The sequence below is a fragment of the Maylandia zebra genome, linkage group LG14 (assembly GCF_041146795.1).
Source record: "Maylandia zebra isolate NMK-2024a linkage group LG14, Mzebra_GT3a, whole genome shotgun sequence".
NCBI lineage: Eukaryota > Metazoa > Chordata > Actinopteri > Cichliformes > Cichlidae > Maylandia > Maylandia zebra.
In genome coordinates, this window is record NC_135180.1 from 27,607,103 (window position 1) to 27,625,105 (window position 18,003).

An 18,003-nucleotide genomic window follows, 5' to 3' on the forward strand; every position below is an offset into this window, starting at 1 on the left:
TCACCTCCAGTTTCGGTTATTTTTGTTTTGTCTTATCAAATAACTTAACCTGCCATCATATGAGTGTCCACTGACAGTCTACTGCTAAGCTTTAGAGGATGTTTATTGAACCCGAATTTGTTTCGCTATGTAACAGATTATGGAGACAAACAACTACTGCACTGGGAACAGTTTCTGGGAGACAGTTGTCAGCTATTCATTTTTCAAGTGTTTTATTTGTTGAGACGTTCAATTTCAAAAATTTATTATGTTACTTTAACTGTTAAACAGTCCATGATGCCCGTTCCCTTACTCAGTAGCTCTGATACCTCTCACACATGATTTTTAACATTCTCATAGAATCTAAGGTTTTCACCCAGAATTAGGATGAAGCAGCAAGGGAGGGGGTGACTGTGTTTTTATTCAAGCCAGGACTGCTTGACTCTTTGGTGATGGGGACTGGATTAGACAGATCCAGGTCTGAGAGAGTTGAGGAGATTCAGTGCCTAAGGACGTTAAAAAAGATAGCATTACACGTGCATGTTACCCTGTGAGATACTGTAGGAGGAACATAAACATCCTTTCCTAAGGGTGTGCTCACAGAAGACTCACAGGCTGTGGGCTTAGTTTTTATTTATTTTTCTTTTTGAGTGATTAGCTTCTGCTGGGGTACAGATCTTACAGCATTCCTGGGAGTTTTGACTTAATATATCTGGGATTAATATTAATCAAATTTAATTTAAAAGTATGAAACAGGTTAAAGTAAACTGAACAGAGTGGCCTGGGAGGCAAGCTGGGTTTGCCTTGTTTTTAATGTATATGAGCAGGAAAAATCTGCTTCAGACACTGCTGAACATTAGAGTAACTTCAGACTGTTCCAGCTTCTCTCAGATATAGACATGCTAATATCTCAGCACTTGCATGAAATTAGGGCAATGTGTCCTTGTCATTCATTGAATTAACAGAACACAGTATCCCGGTGGACATGTAACCCTAAACTCACAAACCTTTAGGCATTATTCTCTCTTCTTTGAAGTTTTCCCTTTGTGGAATTTTCAAAATTTTGAGTATCAGTTATCTACTTGGAGTAGGCAAGTCAATTTAATGCTCTAATTCCATCCAATGTTTTAAGGGAGATATGTTATAATTAAATGTTTGCAAACAGTTAAGGTTGTCAGTGGGTATAATAGAACTGATCAAAACCACTAGTCCTGTTTTACCAGAGTTGACCAGTTCCACTTATCTATTTAAATACTTGATGCACTTTCAAAATGTGTCACCTTTTCTCTCCTGGCTATTCACCCTTAAATAAAGACTTATTTTGCCTTGCTTAGGATGATATGAAGTGAGTACCTGCTGGCTCTGTTTGGCCTTTCTGTGCCCTATTTGGCAGTTAGAGAAGCCAGGAGAGACAGCACTCCTGTGACCCAAACTAAATCATCACAGCCTCGTCTGTGGCCCATGTGGCCCCCTGAAATAAGAGATGGGCTTACAATCATGTCATGTCCGTGCTGGGAGGAACTGTGTCCCACTTTACATGAGATGCAGATGAGCCTCCTCAGCTTGAGCTTACAGAGTCTTATCAAGCTTACAGTATGTCTGATTTAAGAAAATGGGTGTCTCATCTTTCCATAATAAAGTAACATGCTGTTGGCTAGGATTTGGCTCTCAACTTCTTTTGTGTAGCGTGAAGGGAAGCAGTGTGTGCATCTTCTCATGCATCCATGCACATCGTGGTGCATTCATTACCGAAACACTGTAGGATGCATCACCATGCATAAAGCAGGGAAAATTTGGATTGCTATGCCCTAGGCTTTCTTTTGATTCAGTCACTAAAGTGTGTCACCCTCTCTAACATTATACTCCTCTACAGGGTTAGTCATTGCCTGGCAACTTAAAGATACCTCTGTTTCTCCCAGTCTTGACATGTGGTAATATAATTATGGAAAAAAAATCCATCATAGTGGTACCACTAGAGGTTTCTACTAGTGTGGAAAGATGAAAAATGTAGTCTTAACATTTAAAATCTTTTAAATACTGTAAAATTGTGCATTTCGTGTTTTTGATGTTTGACCATTTATATATATTAAAAAATGTCAAAGAATCTGCTACCTTAATCAGTGAAAGTTAGAGGGCTAATGGTCACCACCTGCTTGAAGGACTTGTGGAAAATTGTAAAGTAAGTTATCCAAGCCAGAGCTGCCCTGCTCAAGACAGAAAATCAACTTGCAATTGCTTTTCTGGGTGGCTGCTACACCCAGTTAGCTGGAGACAATGCAAAATCGTAAATGAAAAAAGACAAATTCGAGAGTAGATACAAAGAAATCACCATATTATTAGAGAATCAGAAGGCTAACACTTTATTCTCCAACCTACCCTGTGTTCTAAAGCTTTAATAGTAATAAAAAAAAGCTAGTGAGCCATTACAACTAGATTTTGAATGTCAACCAAAAGAACAAGACGAGATTGACATTTATGTGAAACTAGGTTACACGGAATTTGATTCTACTCTGAACAGGGCACACGCCTACTTCATCAATGTAAGACACTTTTTTTCCATTTTAAAGTTTTTCATTGACTTTTCTGTGCTAAAGATGAATCATGACCTGAAATGAGCCCCCTGTGTACCATGCAAAATAGGGCCCAAATTTAGACTTTTTCAGAAACTTTGACTCAAGGCCACTTTCCAGTTATTTACACTAATAGCAGTACTTCAAATAGCAGTTGAAGAACTAATCTTAGAACATATAGCTTAAGTTATGTATGTCTAATAGCTAGATCACTAATTCTTCTAAAGTGGAAGGATGCAACATCACCCACCCATACTCAGCTGGATCAGAGATCAGTTGCAGAGTAATTCTAAAGGGGCTCCATTGACTCAAAAATCTGTTGGTATTAATATAGATTAAATGTGCTGTAAGACAATTTACCTGTTATACCCAGTCATTTGTAGTAAAATATTGTATGTGGTGTTTTGTAATGAAATAATAAAGCAGATTTTCTTATCCCTCTGCATTTCATCATCAATAATAGTATACTTTCTGTATACCCTATTTTCAATCTTTATCTATATTTTTGTGCTTGTCTTAGTGTAGAAGCAAAATGATTAAAAAAAAAATCTATCACTGAACTAGTGCAGTGACACTCATTCAAAAAAGCTAATTAGATCACAGTAAGAAGGCTCTATCTCCAGGGGGGCATTAGCACCTATAGCTATATCTGATCCATTCAACATGCAGGATCCACTTTGAAATAATGACAGTGAGTTCACAGACAAGCATTACTCCCTAAACCTACAGAAAATAAACAGTCACAAAACTATACAGTGTTAAAACCCCGTTTTGCCACATGTAATGGTTTTACATGTGGCAGGGGTTATGTGATGTAATCCATACATGTGGAAAACCAAGCATGTTGATAATTTTTAATGTAATGATAAACAAATGACCCTTACAATTTGCATAAAAATCAATAACCTTGTATTCAAAAGTACTTTATGCATATTCTTAATCAGCTTTTTGTAGATTTATTAGCCTGTAGCCACAGGGATGAGTTAAATGTCATATTATTGTCAAGTTAATTATATTTTATGGGTAAATGTTTCAGTATTAGGATTTTAAGAGCATTAGAAGAGAGGAAAATTTAGAAAGTGATATCACTGGGGCTGGGAATTAACCTCATTTCATTCTCATTCATGCAGAGCAATCTTAAAATTATGTAATGGATATGCCCAAAGATAGAGAGAAACCTACATGGCAACATGGACCCTATTTTTAATTCTTAGCAGAACTTTTTTATCTCCTGGAACTGTAGGTGCACTGACGTGGTAAAAAAAAGTGTTCATTTTGATTCCAATATGTAATATTTACAGATAATTTCTGATCAGTTTGCTTGATTACTTCATTCTGATTGTATCATTGTGTGATAATTGGCTGTCTGCTTTATTTCTAGCTGTGCGAAAACCACTGTGGACTGTTTTGGCAATCCTCCTATTGAAATTTGAGCAGGATGAAGATTTTACACTGTACACTCTGAGATCTTAACGTCCACTTTGACCTTTTGTTATTTTGACACTGGATGCAAGCCCGTGGTCGTTGATCTCAATGAATAATGAATAACTGATGCTAAGAAAACTAGACCATGTCCTTGTATTTGCTTTCTTACTGCTTGCACTCTACTGCCATGCGTTTTCATATTTGTTCACCATTTGACAGACATTTCACTTCAATTTGAGGTGTTTAACTTCTAACTGAAATGCTTTCCACTGTATTTCCTCTAACAGGGAGTCGCAACAACCCTTTTTCCCCAACAGAGTAGCTTCACTAGGAGTGTGTAGCACATGAAGAGGTTCACTCTATTTACCACAGACCCCAACCATTTTCATTCACACTGTAACTAATCAAATGTAACCACAGAAGTTTGGGTGTGGAAGCAATTTTCTGAAGCTGTTGAAGGCTATTTTATTTTGTTTTGATTGGGAGCACTGGATTCCTGACATTAACTGGCAGTGTTATGGTCAGCTTAACAGAACACTTTGTGGAATTCCTAAACCTGGCACCCACACCCATTGGTTAGGAGGTGCAGCTGGAAAACTCAGTTGTCCATCTGAGTCAGAGACCACTGGAGTGCTACAATGACAGGGTGCAGGTGATGGATGGGATGTGATCTGAAATGCTGAAGGCTGTTTGGATATCGTTGGGGTCTCTAGGACCAGTACACCATCACATCTCCATGTCTGTGTTGTTGTTAGTCCACCACGTTATTGGAGTTGAGTCCAAAACCCTGTTTTACTGTGATGGAGATTGACGTCACTTGCGTTAAGAGGAACAACTCCTAATTAAGAACTCGCTGTTGAAGGCTGTAATTATACTGATAGTCTGTTCCTGCAAAAAATAATATTGTGTATTTTTTCCGGAAAGGCAGAGAGCTACATATAGTCATAGATTTTTTTTTCCATTCATTGATCTTGCGTGCTGTGTTAAAACACTTAGGCATAGTGGCAAAGTCGTATATTGGTAGGGTAAACTCCGCACACATAATGTTCTGCCAGTAATTCCACATCAGTCTTCTGGCTGTGGACATTGATATGGATGCTTTGGGATAGTGAGTCTGACATTTATTGACAAACCTAGGAAAAAACTAAGAATCTCAACATAGCTCTGGAAATTCCATCATTATATTTTTTGCAATAAAACTATCAAACTAAAAGTCGAATTTCACATTAATAGATAGATATGCAGCTCTTGTAAATATTTGGTGCCCTAAAAAGTGCTGATGACTCATAACTCATGAAATTTCACTTTAAATCTTGACAAATAGCTTTTTATGTTTTGAACATTACTGATCAAGCAGTGACATTAAACTGTCTGAGTACTAACCCATCAAGAAACACTTGGTAGTATTTGTTTAGTGCTGGTTCACTGATATCATATTAAAGTATCATTGCTCAAAAACTAAATGGGAAAAAAAAAGCCATTACACTTCATCATTTTCTTCATTTAATATAAATTAATCATAAAAAACGAGCTGTAGATAAAGAGTAGTTGACGAATTAGAAAACAGTTCTTCACCCCAGAAACAATTGATATGATAAATCCTATATAGAATTATTAAATAATTAAAATATGTCCTCTGTATTACTTTATTGATGGGGAATAGTTTTATTGTTATTAGTGGTGCTTCTAAATATCCAGAATCCAAACAATGATACCTAGTTACAGCAGAAAAGAGTAGTTAAAAAAATCAACCAGTAGTCAATAAAGCTTACCACTTGATTTATCCAAGTAATGTTTGATACTAAAATGCAGTATCCAAATAGAATTTGTATAATACAGAGCTTTCTTTGAACCTAACTTTTTTTCTATTTTTAATGCCGTGCTGTGAGCTTGGCATCTTGTCTTGCTTGTCTGTCTTGCTCTGTTTTACCCTGTCTCTCACACTGCTCCCTAAAGGATCCCTACTCAGTATGACTCATTGACTTCCACTGGCTGAAAGCTGTCTTGCTCTCTTTGCCAGCAGAAGCCGGATGTGTCATGAACCCCATCGTGCATCTTTTCCATAGATGCCACAGCAGATGAAAATTGCTCTGAAGCAAATAATCTCACAACACCAGTCACGGTGACCAAGCCAGTGTGGGGGCGGGTCATCTATGCGTCCTTAATATGTTTGAAACTGGGAGTAAAACATGAAAACCGCCAATAAGAACCATTGCCATCTTCCCAAGATTATCTTTATAGTTTTAGTATTGTATTTAATACTACTGTCCTTTTGGTTGTGATTATAAAGCTTCAGTATAGAGCAGCTCAAAACAAGGGTTGTGCTCAAATGTTAACAGTCCCTTAAAATGGTGTTGATTTACTTAACCCAAACCCTGTTAGATTTTTATGGTGGTGTATTCCTCAGAGCATATCTTTGTCAAGCTAAATGCATTTTAAACCAATGGGAGACTGGCACAACAAACAAATCAGAACATGTTTTATTTTTCACATTTGCATTTCTTATTAATGAACCATTATTGCAGTGAATAATAATCTAAAAAAAAAAGTAAAAAGAAAGCACATGTCTTATGAGGCTGCATGTATGCTGTTAGCAAACAGTAATGATCCCCTGTATCCTCAGTGGCATACTAGTGACTTGAGTGCATATTCCCAGTGGAGATTCCTTCACAACACCCACCATTAGTGGAAAGAGGAATATGCCCGTGAAGGACTTTTCTCTACCTTATGACAGCACATGGCTGCTTTCTCTGCATGAGTGGCTGCAATAACAGTTAAAACACATTTTGACTGAACAGGGTCAGGGCTCTGTTTCACTAGTAGTGCTGCCACCATGCTGAAACATTAAGTATTATTGACATCAGCTGCTGTGAGATTCAGAACACTGGTGTGAGTGAACCATATTGGTAAAGATGTGCATACAGTTGTTTGTGTGCATTAGGTTTATTGATGTGAAGAGGCTGAGTCAAATAAAAGTGCCCCTGTCATTTTTTTGTATTATGACCTTGAGTATTATGTTGCAATACTTAAACTATTCAGAGTTGGTCTTTCATTTCAATTTACTGGACCTTTAGGCACTGTATTTGTTGGCATTCAATATAAAAGTACTTTTAAAAGTTTATGCTGATTCCTTGATCCAGCTGTCCAGGTATTCATATGAGCAAAAAAGTGGTTTTAGTCATATATTCTGAGGATCTTTCTTAAACAATGATGTAACAGTTACATCAGTTAATGCCTATCACAGAACATAGCAATGGCTATGTACAGTAGGGCTGCCACGATTAGTCGACTAGTCGCGATTACCATCGACGACTAATTTATTAGTCGAGGCATCGTTTGAAGCTTTGTAAGATCCCAAAAGACGCAGGAATGAGTAGTAGGATTTAAGAGTGTAATAACAGACTGAAACAGAAGATGGCAGCACTGCATGTACAAGGATGCCAGCTGCCGTTAAACCCCAAAGAAGAAGAAGCAGTGTCCCAGAATTCATAGCGCAGCCCAGCTCAGTTTCCAACAATGGCGGCAGCTAGTTGGTTTTAATATTACTCTTATTATTCTTTATGGGTCACAAAATAAACTTTTAACATATTTTCAGGCGCGAATGTAGCTGTGTAAACCTCAAATATCTGCTCAGTTTATCAAGACACCACATATTTTCAAAAGCGCTCCAACGTTTTCGGAGACGTCAGTTATCCACCAGCTTGATAGCTAGCCGGGGTTCAAGGCTCACTAGAGCCCGTGAGAACACCGGACTCCCGGCAAATCGTTTTCAAACCCTCCGCGGTCTTTCGTTACTCAGGTTAAACATGATATATAAGTCACTTAGATAACTTAAAAATGTTATTGTTTGGCTTTTTTCAGTATTTTATTTGTTCCTGAGTAAATCGGTTTGGCTGAGATAAAGTTATAATTTTTACACAGCTGAATAAACGTCAAGCAGACAACTGATTATCAGAAGTGTGAGATGCTTGAGAATATACTCCAGTGTCCCGTTATATTTTAGATAGCAAGGAGCAGACGGCTGAGTTTATTAAACTCACAGATCACAATCTGCAAATTTCATTAAAATTTAATAAACTATCATCTTGTCTTTATTTTTAGTTAGCACATACCTTAAGCACTTAAAGCTGTAAGCTAATGATAGTTATATAAGAGCAGATGCTGCTGGTGCAATAAGCTGTACGTTTTACGTCCAATGGATGTATGATCTGATTAGTCGATTAATCGCAAAAATAATCGTGACTGGTTGACTATCAAAATAATCGTTTGTGGCAGCCCTAATGTACAGCATACAGTCAGTGTTTTTTTTGTTTCTTTTTCCATACTTTCTCTTACAAATGAGCAATTAATTAAAGAAATAACAGTTATTCTTTTAGTATTGCCTTGTATTCCTGAACTCAAAGGACCCTCATTTAATGTAGCAGATCTACAATCATATTCATCAAGAAAATTTTTTTATTTAATTTCATTTGGACTGCACTATATGCAGTTTGTGTCCAAATCATTGCAGTTTAATGTGTTGCCCAGCCCTTAATTAGAAAATAAACATGGAGGAATGCAGCATTGAAATTCTTTTGCAACATGAGACATCGTGATTGCAGGGCTCTATCACAGAGCTGTTGTGTTGCTTTAGGTTTTTTGGTGGTTTTTCAGTGATAGGTTGACAGATTTTCCCACAATTCCAGGATGCTGTGGGCTGAGGCGACTGTGGTTACTCTGCTAGTGTCTCGTTTAAATAGCCAGCGACAGTGGCCATCATAAACAAGCTGGAGCTACACAGGGGTAAAAATGTATGCTGTTGTCAAAAATAATTGGTCTCAGCCTGATCTGTGTGTTGTGCAAATTATGAGAGCATACAGAAATAATCAGGAGGCTCAGAAGAGCAGTAAAAACCATGAATACATTTATTATTGACAACAGGTGATAAGGGAAGTCATCATACTTCTAAAGGGTCCACCAAAACAGACTTTTTTTTTTAGCCTCTCCAAACACTAAAATCTCACCATATGGATGAGTCAACAAAAAACTCCACTAAAAGGTGCACTTTTAATGGGGTGTGACAGCATTACTGTGCCTTCAGTACACTAATACCTGCAGATTACACCCACAGAGTACTACAATAAACTTAAAAAATGTGTCACAACTGTATTACACATGGAATCGGGGGTGATTTATTTGTGTTCTTGTAGAATCTCACAGAGGTTGTGGGATTTTGCATCCTCTGTGTTGCAAATGAATGGTTTTGAAGCAATTACATGCAAACAGTTGCAGCTTTCATGCCTCTATTTAACTTGCTGAATAATATTTCACAGTGCTAGAGGAGAAGAAGTAGTAGTAGAACTTGTAGAACCTCCATTTGATTAAAAAACATATATTGTAGTGTCTTTGGTACTATATTGTGAATATGTGGGGTCTCCTTACATGATTCTAATAAATTATTTCAGTCTGATTTTTTTTCTTTTTCTTTTGGAAAATTTGTGTCTGAGACATTTTGAACATGACTTACATGAAAACTTTTATTTAATATGTCCCCTCACTTGGGAATGACCTGAGTTTCTCAAAGGAAAAAAAAGAAGACCTAAACTGACTTCCTCAGATGACTTACATTTCCGACTTCTGAATTTCCCAGGCTTTTTACTGCTGACAAATGTATTCTGTTAGCACAGCTCACAGGCTTTGTAACAGAACATTGAATGAACTACAGCTCGAACGTGCAGCGTATACCGCCTTCCTTCTACCTCAGGCTGAATTTAATGAATTTTAAGCAGGGAAACTGAATCTGTACCAATCGGGTAGCTTGACTGTTTTTTATCATTTGAAGGTCAACCAAATGAAATGCTCCGGTAACTATCCATAACAAATCATAGCAAATTTAGTGATTTTTCTTTTTTTTTATACATATCATCAGCATAACTGCCTTGAAATACATTTCCACTGATAATGAAATAAAAAGCATGATAATGAAAACACTCACGTATAATAACAAGGTATTAAAGGATCTAAAAGGCATTGTGTTGCTAATAGTTGTAAAAAATTCTAGTGCCTAGATTAATGGCAGTGAAAGTGTTCCCTCTTTGTGGACGTCTCTGGAGATCCTAGCTCTTAGAAACAGGGAAGTTAACTCTCTGGAGGCTAGCCCTGTCCCAGTGTCTATTTTTATAGTCCAGTCTCTGATTGGCCAAGAAGGTGTGTATGTGTGGAAGCTAATGTTGTGTCATAAGGTGCCTCTGTGCCATCTGTCGCCCTCAGTGGAACCATCGTGTAGCCCGACCACGCCTTGTCAGTCTGTCTCAAAGAATGCAGAACACAACCTTGGGCTTTCCTTGCTCTCTTTTACTGACAGCTATACAGCAAACATGATGGAGATGCTTCTAAAGAAGAGAAATGAAAACCTTTTTGAAGTGAAAAAGATTCTTTTTTTTTTTTTTTTTTTTCGTGTTGTTCATTTGAGAAGCTATATGTAGTGCGATGAAGTGAATTGAATGTTAATACAATTTTTCTTTTTTTTTAAATGTGTGTTAGCTCTTTGGATTTGTACAGAAAGGAATGCCTGATGTTAAATGCCAACATTAACCATGGACAGATTTCTTAGCAGGTGTAGTAACAGGTTGTTCATGAGTCACTGCTTGTCTAGTCTATGTGTCGAATATGAACTTGTCTGACTATAAGTGTTAAATAACTGAATCACAACATTTGTGTTACAGACTTGGCGGACCGAAAGATAACACAAAACAGATGACTTTATCACGCTGCGTGATCGTCTCTTGTCATAACTGTCTTTTCTGCCTAAACCTGAACCTTTCCATCACCTTGTTCAGCTTTTGCCTGAACAAGCACACCTGTGTCTAAAAACTCTTAACTGGTGTTGCCTATCCTGATGCTGCATGACAACATCGCTAATTAGTCAGCCACTGGAAATATTTTGGAAGAGGATGGCAGTGTTGCTTAAGACTGCTAATGGCCTGCTGTTATGGCTTAGCACAATTAGATGTGGCATGGATTAATGAGGGACATCGGGAATGGCCTTGAATAACACACAGCATTCCACTGGAGTACAACAGTGTCCTTGTCACAAAGCACTTTACAACTTCAGAGAAGTCAGAATCTGCAATAAGAATTCTGACCATGACCCTGGGCAGGACTGGACAATTAAAATAATTTTATTTTCAATTACCATTCTGGCTTCCAGCACTTATGAAAAGATAATTGAGATAAAGCGATTATTGTGCAGCATTCCTCTGGCAATGATGCTCTTGTTTTGTATTGAATTATAAATATAGCTTGCCAGTTTTCTTTATAGTGGTGGAATTTGACTCCCTAGAAGCCCAAACTAATAGGTTCAGGTGCTATGGTTATTTTTATTTATTTCATTTTGGATTTTTGCTATACTCAAACAACCTCAGTAGCCCAAAATATAAAAAGTATGCTGATAAATGTCTTTTGTTGTTATATAAATATGTATTACTTTTAAGGTCAAGAATCTGTTTTGACTCCTGTCACTGTATTTCCTGTAGCTGCTGTGTTTATTAACCATATGAACATGCACAATAGTTAACAGAAGAGGCCTGTTATTGTCCCTAACCAAGGTACCCACTTCAGCAATTGGTCCCAAGTGTCTTGCAGGACAAAATTTTTCAACAAAAACTATAAAGTCTGTTGTTTTTAATTTGTTAAAAAAAATGAGGGTCTTTGTCATCATTCTTGTGTTGTAATAAACAGGGTTTTATTCAGATACTGCAACCAGGAGGCCAGTTTTTCAATTGGGAAAATGTTGTTTATACACATCGGCCATGTGAACTGAACTGAAGACTGTGGAGGCTGATTAGTAAGACGGAGAGAGATCCTATGCATATGGATTTTATAAGAGGAGGAAACATGCTGCAAAAATCTGGTGTTGCAGGAAGCTGTTGACAGCTTGGTTTAGTATTTTGAAACCACACATTAAATGAAATCAAAATAGGGTTATTACACAGGGTTTCTAACTGCAGTAAGTAAGTTGATATTTAACATACAAAACAAGTATTTTAAACCCCATTTGACAGTATAAATATTTCTCTTTTCTTAAAATATTATTTCATCAGTTTAATTATGTTCGATTGATTATGGAACATTACTTTCTACTTTACTTTTCTCTCTGCCGTGCTGCTGTTTCTTCTCTCCTTACAATCTTCACGCTTGATGTGAGTGAGCCGTAAAACAAACCCACTCATTTTGAGTGCGGCTTCATGTTCTGGAACAATTGAAGAACATGGTGAAAAAGTCAGTAATCTGTTGAACAGGTAAACGCTTTGATTTCAAGCTTGGTCACTCAGTTTTGTATTCATCATGCAGTCTGTTTGGTCATCTTTAAAGTGGTGTTTGGCTGGTTAATCATATTGTCAAGTGGGAAATAACAGCTTAGCATTTTTTTTGTGTGTAGAGCCAGCACTTAAAACAGCTCATCAGAAACCTGTTTGATACACAGTCACTGTTTTGCTTTGGTTTGATTGGCTTAGAGTGGAGAAAGTGTTCACTGGTCAGCAGGGACATAATCTGAGGACAGGAGAAGGCAGCTGAGGCATCATCGTCTTGGCCACTGTGGTGGTTGACCCTTGTTTATTTACTGGCAAAGACAAATTTTACTGGCATTTGATACTTGGCAGGTGTTTGAGACTCTGTATAGAAGGCGGGACATTGCTATGTGATTGACTGCTGGTGGGTGATGTCCAAATGCTCAGCTGCAGCCAACTGTTTCCATGCCAGCAAGCGAGCCGAAAGAGGCAGCCACGATGAACGTTGTCCAGTATTTGTCTGGTCGTGCGATAGCTTTGGACTCCTGGCGAGCGATTTTTTTTATTTATTTTTTTCCACCTGCTATCAGCTAGCTCATGTGATTGTCCTCCTGAGCTCTGTAACCTTGATGGAGATGTGCTCATGCCAGTTTTTATTTTCATTAGTGCTTTAATCCAATTACTGTGTGGTCTGCCCTAATCTCTGAGGGGTTTGCAACACCTCCCTCCGTTCATAGATAACTCCAGAAGTGGCTGCACACACTGTGTCATCCTACACAACATAATGAGCACTCAAGTGCTGCTCTGCCTCTCTGCCCTGCCCCTGGCTCTGTCTGGCTGTATCCGAAATGGTGCATTCCCTCCTATTGATCCTCTTCCTGGTGGAGTCACAGGCAGGCTTATCCGGCTCGTCCCAGCTTGTCTGCTTTCTCAATGGACACACAGAGGGAGCTGTGTGCATGTGCCAGGCTTCGGGGTTCTGTGTAGTCACAGGCATCTTGTGGCTGAGTGGTCATTTTGGCTCCCTCCGTCCAGTCCTCCTACCCTCCCAGTTAGCCCTTTTCCCCCCTCTTTGTTGTTACATTAATTATTAGAGGTGTATGAAAATCTGCCCATTTAGCACAGCCTTATAGTTTTTTATTCTGCTAAACCTTAATGGCTTTCACTCAAGTAGCAAGCGGAGTGGTTGCTTTGTGGGCTGTTTCAGGGGAGTATGTCGTGACTAGCACCATCAGGGAAGTCACAGGAGAAACACTGTAATGATTAATCTGTAAGGATGAGTGTTCTCTTTTTTTTTTTCTTTTTTTCTTTTTTTTTTTTCTTCAGTGACAGACAGTGATGGTTAACATTTCAGTCATTGTTCATGTTACACAGGCTCCCTATTCTTGCCACGGAGAATTCAAACTGTAAATAAAAATTCCTTGCAGAGTCTCCAGTATTCAGCCTCCAAGAATCTTTCCATTTCACTGATTATGCATGTCTTTTTTAGACATAGTGACAGACTGCTCTCTCTCAGTCCTCGCACAGGTTGTACAGCTCTGCTGGAGCTCTAAGCTGGATGAAAATCAAACTCGGGTTTTGGGCATTATTATGTTTTTTTTTTTTCACAGGATCATGTATCTGTTTGTTTGAGATGACAAAACATGTTTATTATGGATTGTTTTGGTTTCTTTTGCAGAATTATCTGTTTTTTGTTATGCCAAAATTAATCTGTTTTCTGTGTATTATTATTATTTTTAAAGCTTTTTCTCACCTAATTTTTGAGTGTCTCTGATAGCACAATGTCTATATTGTCTCCTTGGCCTTGTATTCAACCTTCTAAATACTGATTCATTACAGGAGCACGCAGCATGGCATGATGGGTCACAGGCGCTCAGCTCTCCGCCTCCCTGGGCTTTTGTTGTGTGGTGCACAGCTGAGGCAGATGCTGAGGGGCACTCACACTAAATTGCCTGAATGAGGGCAAATTTCTCTTGGCCACTGAAGTGGACTGCACCGTAGCTCACTGAGTCACAGCTTATCTTCAGCACAGAGAGGAAAAGGGATGCAGCTCAGAGAGGCATATGGCCATTAGAGAAAGAGAGAGATCATTTAAACTCATATTTTGGCTTCCGTTCGATGTTAAAGATCTCTGAGCACCATGGCAGTGTTTACCACAACACAAATTATTATGTGAGTTTTGTCCTTGTTTTTTTTCTTTTTCTTTTTCTTTTTTTTTCCAGCAGACTGTAAAATGAATTTGAAAGTGTCATGTCTGGGAGCGTGTTACACTCAAGTGTAAACCTGGAAAAATAACTTCCCAAATTGAATTTTGCTCATGAATACAGTCGATGAAAATTGAAAAACTGAACCAGCGCACTGAAGCATCACATTATTCCACATTTGCCTAGATCTGTACTTGACACATTTTAATTTTGCAGCGATCAACACGAAAAAGGTCCGTGTTTTAGTTTTAAAAAAATTGAATTGTCAGATTTATATAGTTGATTTTAAATCTGTATTTAAGGTAAATCCTTTTTTATAGTGAACGGCATAGGCTACAGTACACACATCTTTTTGGCCTATGACAATATGATAAAGATGATATGAGATAAAATATGCATTATATTAGAATACTTCAATATCACAGCCAAAAACCTTTCAAGCAGCCACTCTTTAACAAGAGATAAAAATCTGAATCATCCCCTCTGTGGCAGCTCAGCTTCTGCTGCCTCAGCCTCTTATTTTAATGTGTTCTGCCCTATTATATAACACATAAATATGATGATTACGTCAGTATTCCAAGTGATATTTTTCACTTTCATTTTTTAACACCTAAGATTCACATAATATACATCCTGTTTTCTGCAGACTGTGATCGGAGAATATTAAAATTTTCAGATATAATTTATTATTTATAAATTAGGAAAAAGAAATTAAGATGATTTGAAAGATAATCCTTATTCTGTGTTATAGATGCTACAGAAAGATCTGGTATTAAAAGTTGAAAGCTTTGAAATGGATCCACATAATTAGGAACCAGTCATATTTCTGTGCTAGGGGTTCCTTTTGGGTTGACTCATAAACATTTCTTTTAGAGCTAATGAACAGTGACTGTAAGCTGCTAGCCATCTGTTATTCAGTCTTATAGTTGAAAAGTAATGCACAAATGAGAGGCCCCAACTGTCTAAAGCCTTGCAGATATCGATGCCTGAGACTGGAAATATAATAAGGCAAGCACCAGCTGAGCCTTTGCTCTTTAGACATCCAGTAGTTTTATTGAATGGTACTGTATAGAGTGTTGAATTTATAGCTCTGTACAGTATGTAGTTAGCTGGTAGAGACATTCAAGCCTACTACCACCAACGGCTCAACCACTGAAGGCAGCCACGGTGATCAGCTGAAATTGTGTGTTCGTTGTTTTGACAGCCTCTTCAATGTAAATAGTCACTCCTCTGAGGCTGCACTGCTGCCTCCAATCAGAGAGGGAGAGAGAGAGGGAGAGAGCGGCGGGCAAGCGGTGATGTCAAAGTAAGGGGAGAAGGGAGCGGGGAAACACGTTTCCATAGCAACTGGTAGAAATGAGTATAACTGTGGTTGAGAGGCATGAGCGGCAAGCAAATACTCACTAGTTCCTTAAAACTAGTAAGTTCTGAAACTGAGCACTTAAAGAGCAACTCACAAATTGGTGACCTCAGTGAATAAATGTAGGGAAATATGAAGCAATAAGATTAACATAGCATTAAGCATCAACATAAGATTTAACAGAAAAGAAATGTGTTTCTATGCATGAAAATGACAGTTATAGTTGTTGTTTTTTTAACAACTATACTCAGTTGAATTAGCATGTTTTGACAGTGTGAGATGGGGAGAGTATTACCTGAGTTACTTTGTAGTTACTTATGTGGTAAAGCTATTAGCAAACCAAAAGAACATTTATGTTTTACGAGATATTAATTTGTTTTCAAAGCAGTATGTTACTGCTAGTTCACGTTAGGATTGCTTCTTATTATTTAAATTGTGATACCATCAAATTGGAAAGTTATCAGACATTAAAAATACAGACTTAAAGCACAGTTTGTTTCTTTTAAGCCGAATCCCTGACCATTGCTCCCACCGGAACCTGTACAATAAGCTTCTCCTGAAAGTGAAAGTGAAGCAGCGGCTTGCACTCAAGGAACCATACCAGCTATCAGCGTCCCACAGTCCTGACTTCAAAATCCCATCCAGAACTCCATCTTATCTGGAGGAATGTAAGCCTTCTCTCTAAAATGAGTGCTGCACTCAATTTTTTTTCCTGTGACAGACACAGCACAGGAGTCCTACTGCTTGACCTGCACAAAACAACCATGTATGAAAAAAGCTCCATCCCTCTTCCTGCCAGGAAGGCTGTGGGCATGATATTCTGTACAAGCAATAACTCATCATGATAAAATTTGCAAAAACAAAGCAGTTAAAATAAAATAAAATGTCTTGCAAAATGTACAAAATGATGTATTGACTATTTGAAGATGCCTTTCCAATAAATTTTTTTTTTTTTAATTAAAAGTTAAATTATTTTGGTGTTTAAGGCTTAGACTGTTCATTTCAAACTGGAATCCCAGTGCTACATTTTCTAAGATTAAATGTTTCCCATCCCCTTTTTTTGTAATTAGATGGTTTCAAAATGTGTTCGGAATTTTTGAGTCTGTGTCTGCTGCATTGTGAAACCGACCAATTCTCAAGTCAAATGTTGAAATGCATATATTATTGTCATTTCAAATGGCTTGCTAGCTGTAATTTGTGCATTGTAATAAATAAATCTGGTTATGGTTTGCTCAAGTGACAAATGCATTAGTTGAGTTTTGTACTTGTAATAACAAATCAACACCATAAATTGGCCTAAGTTTGTAAATCATTGGCAGCTTTTGTAGCTTGTTGGCATGGGACAAATCATCACTGAGCACGGATGAGTCAGCCTCTTTCAATATATTATAAACACACTGGCACCATTACTGAGCAAGAGGCTCTTGATTTCTGGAGACAGTTGAATTATAGAATCATTTGCTTTCCGGTTATTTAGAAGCTGCCAATTAAATGCTCTTTGACAGTAAAGCAGTGGCGCACGCATTCTTATTTGTGTGTCCCTGCTGAAAAGCCAAATATGAATAATATAAATTTTAGTAATGTATTATGAGCTTCCTTGACCTCATGGCAAGTACACCATTTATTTGGAGGACACGTTCAATCTTTTGTTTGGTTTAAACCACAGATAGCAAGCTGATGTTTATTACTGTGACTGTCGGTTTGGCAGGCTTAAAGTTTAAGTGTTTGAATGTGTGTGCATTTTTTACGCTGGCAGAATAGATGATGAGCATAATCCCACATGGCAAGTGAGGCGAGTCACGGCTTGGGTCGAGGCTTACTACAACATCCGACAGCCTAGGCTTCAGCACCCGGAGTGTTCTAAGATAACTACAGAGGCCAGAAGAAAAAGGCCAAACTCTGCATAATTTTTTTTTATCCATATAGTGTACTTGCCCTTCACATCTTAGCTACACAGCTACTTCCAAAATAACAGTGTGTTCCTGTGGGAAATGTAGATCTAAGATACAAGCCATGCTAGAAAAGATAGGTTTAAGCTACATGAGGCTATTAAAGGTCCTCCAGCTGCAGCCACTGATTGCTGTAACCCAGGGACATCAATGTACATAATTTTCATTCATGAAATCTTACCCTTCCATTACTGTCGTTACATACAAACGCTTGTACACACGTGCGAGCACATGTGCATGAAATTG

The 18,003-nt window shown here is 38.0% G+C and overlaps 1 protein-coding gene and 1 long non-coding RNA gene across 11 annotated transcripts in view; both read left to right on the forward strand.

Moving 5' to 3' along the window:
- ncam1b (neural cell adhesion molecule 1b) overlaps positions 1 to 18,003 on the forward strand; it is an 80,345-nt gene that overhangs the window by 8,586 nt on the left and 53,756 nt on the right. The window lies entirely within an intron of this gene.
- LOC143412479 (uncharacterized) lies at positions 13,545 to 16,528 on the forward strand. The gene is made up of 2 exons (XR_013092976.1): positions 13,545 to 15,754; positions 16,316 to 16,528. It is a non-coding gene; the product is annotated as an uncharacterized LOC143412479 (long non-coding RNA).